Here is a 3566-nt window from a genome sequence, read left to right on the forward strand (position 1 = left end):
TCAAAAAATGGTCAAATATGGTCTTGTTTTCAAGATATTGCCATAACAAGCATAGTGATACAATCGAAATTAAATTTGGATGGCCGGTTTAAGACTTATGATTTTTTTAGTTTCAAAATTGTGTTGAGGGGGGGCTTGACCACAATAGACCATTCCACCAAGATGGCAAGATACATCCCATTCCCATAATGGATCGACATAACTAAAGTAGTTTCACATGAAAACATAGCGAAAGTACATCCTGATGAAAAGTTAAAAAAAAAGGACAATATGAACTTCTGTCCATACCAAACTATCATCGGATAGTTTAACGCCCATTAGTCTCATTCTTCATGCGGAGCAATCTACACAATGCACATTAAATTATTGACAAAGCAAATAATAACTTCAAAAAGTTCTGAAATTTGAAGAGAAGTATACCACTAAATTGTTTTGAGGCACTAGCATACGATGTTTTTTCATCTCTTAAAACCGATTGTATGATTTTATCATTACTAATGCTTCTAAATATCTCCTTCTCAACATAGCATATCATCAAATCATTGAGCTATTCATCCCCCATTTTGCTGCGCAAATCTGTCTTTATAAGAGACAGCTGAAAAAACCCTCTCAACTGAAGCAGTTGCCACCGGAAGTATCAATGTGAGCTCAACAAGCCGATAAACCAATGGGTAAGAACTATTCATCGTGGTCTTGACCATCCATAATTTCAGCAACCTTTGAAAGTACTGTGCTTCCAAGAAACTCTTTGTTTCTTTTAACACGTTGGTGGAACTCTCTAAGTTGACTTGGTAAGAGAAAAATATGACCAACATCAAAGTCTTCAGCATATATTTCAGCAAGTCTCACAAGTTTATCCACATCAAAATTAGAGGAGTTCCTTGGATTAAGTGCAGCCATACATGATAACAACTCTGAACTAACTTCACTAAATCGATGATTCATCTCAGACAAAATGGCATCAATGGCAGCAAGAAAGATCTCAACATGGTAGAAATGCATATTTGTTACCTTTTGCCTTCTACGTGCAGATGTCCCTCTAGCATTTACTTTCTTATCCATATTTGGCACCTTAATCTCATTTTTATCTCAGAATGTCTTCACTCTTTTGAATAATGGTTCCCATCCATTGTCCCTCATATCCTGCAAGCTTTCTTTCACACTCATGATCAAATGCATTGCTTCAACAATATCTTGATCCTTTCTTTGCAAAGCATGTGACAAATTATCTGTAGTGCTCAATAATTCTATCATCAAATGCAGGATGAACACAAAATCAAAGCTTTCCATTTTACCAATTAATCCGAAAGCACCACCGTTACATGTTGGTTTAATGGAATCTTTCTTCACAATCTCAAGCACCTCCAAAATAGCATCCCACATTACCAAAATGCGAAGCAATGTTTTAAGATGAGAGCCCCATCTAGTATCTCTAGGCCTAGCAAGGCCACTTTCTTGATTTAAACCTCTTCCGGTGGCTACCTCACAATTCTCTAACTTTTCTATTAAATTATCATGGTGCTTTGCAAGCAAGACATCCTTTCTCATACAAAGATGCACCCACAGTATTAACTATCAAAGGAACATAGTTGAAAAAATCTGCAATAGCTGGAGTAAAAGTTGAAACAGCGACAACCACTAATTACAATTGATGGGCAAAGCAATGAACATAGAAGGCATAAGGATTTTCATCACAAATCAACTTTTGCACCCCATTAAATTCACCTCTCATATTGGATGCTCCATCATAACCTTGCCCCTGAATCATATTGATGCTTAACTTGTGGCTAGAAATCATACCGACCAAAGCTTCTTTGAATGCAACAGATGTACATTTCTCAATATCTTTAAGTCCAAGAAATCTCTCCACCACTTTTCCTTCATCATTCACAAACCTGCACATCAATCAAAGTAAGTATGGAACCATAGTATTACACAATGAAAGGAAACAATGCAAAGTCTCAATGAGACTAGTACTCACCTCAGAACCATAGCCATTTGCTCCGTTATAGATACATCTCGAGACTCATCAATAAGCACTGAGAATCGCCTACCACGAATCTCATCCATAATCACTGCCGTGACTTCCTCTGCACAAGCTTTAGCAAGATCCTTCTGAATATCAGGAGATAACATCTGACAATTTTTATTGCCTTTATCATATGCATCCTTAACTGTTTCAACCTTGTCTTTGTACCAATCAACCACTCTCTATATGTGCCCTTGTTGAGGGAAGTGGAGGACTCATCATGTCCACGGAAAGCATCACCTTGCTTTATGAGAAATCTTGCAACATCTAAAGAAGATGTTATGCGAATCTTGTATCTAATTTCTTCTTCCTTACTATGCGTTTCAATTTTCCAGGTGACACTTGTTCTTTGATTCATAAAGTCCTCACACTTCAGCCTTGCATTACAATGAGAATGAGAAGCACCATGTTTATCAAATTTTTCCAAGGCCTTCTTCCATTTCCCTATACTGACCTTTGCAAAGACATTACTCCCCCATTTGTCGGACTTTCCTAGCTCAAAGAAAAGATAACAATAAAAATAAAATGCTGCATCCTTTGACTCACTATACTCCAACCAATCATATTTCCCAAACCAATGCTGCTGAAAGGATCTCCATTCACCACTTTGCCATGTGCGAGGAAATGTAAAACCAACTGGTTGTTGAGTTGGGCCCCTCAAAGCATATGCCCTCTTTACTTGATCTCTAATCTCAGACGGGTACTCATCAATTGATTTGCGCATTCCGGGATCACTAATGATATCTGAGGCACAAAATTCTACTCTGGGGATTTTTGGTTGCCTTGGTTTCTGGAGGAGTAGGTGTACTGCTACTGCTTGAAAAATAGAATGTTCTCTTCGACATTTTGCAATCCTAAGCAATTTTGACAAACATTGAAGATTTAATTCTTGAATTAATAACAAACATTGCAAAATAGGTGGAATTCCGGGGAATGGTCAGAACTTGCGCACCCGGCGTCTGGAGACTGGGAGACAGGGAGTCAGGGACAGAGACCAGCGTAGCCAGCCCAGTGGCGGCTACCTACCTACCTGGCTGCCTCTAGCCGCGCCGCCGCGGCCGCCACCCGCCTCCCCTTGCGCGCGCGCGGGCTGGGCTTGTCAGGAATGGAAGAAATCCGACGGCAACAAGGACCCCAAGTAGAGGAAAAACGAGTTTCAGACAACAAACGAAGAAGATTCAGAGTGCAACAGTAGTACTTGAGAATTCAGGGTTCAGTACAAGATGCCATGGCGGCGCCAAGAGAGTTCTACTACTGCTAAACTAGGGTTCAACTAAGATAGATTCACCAGCATATCCTCTCCTAGGGAAGGTGTCCTGCTATTACAAGCCATCCGACAGCAAAGCAAAAGTAACGATACAGAGTTACTATTACCGGTTTGTTAACCAGGTGAAAAGCTATAACTATTACAGAAACAATAGGAGCCGTCCGATGCGCCATCGACACTTCAAAAGAATCCTGGCGAAACGACCACTTCAGCTGCCGACTTCACTTGGACGCATGAAATGTTATCTGAATGGCACATTGATTGACTCGT

General features: G+C 40.0%; 1 long non-coding RNA gene across 1 annotated transcript; it reads right to left on the reverse strand.

The window, feature by feature from the left end:
* Positions 1-609: 609 nt before the first annotated feature.
* LOC101761813 lies at positions 610-3047 on the reverse strand. The gene is made up of 3 exons (XR_001163337.1): positions 2982-3047; positions 1982-2883; positions 610-1895 (listed from the first exon to the last, which is right to left on the reverse strand). It is a non-coding gene; the product is annotated as an uncharacterized LOC101761813 (long non-coding RNA).
* Between the last annotated feature and the right edge of the window lie 519 nt (positions 3048-3566).

The sequence above is a fragment of the Setaria italica genome, chromosome II (genome assembly GCF_000263155.2).
Source record: "Setaria italica strain Yugu1 chromosome II, Setaria_italica_v2.0, whole genome shotgun sequence".
In the NCBI taxonomy this organism is placed as follows: Eukaryota; Viridiplantae; Streptophyta; class Magnoliopsida; order Poales; family Poaceae; genus Setaria; species Setaria italica.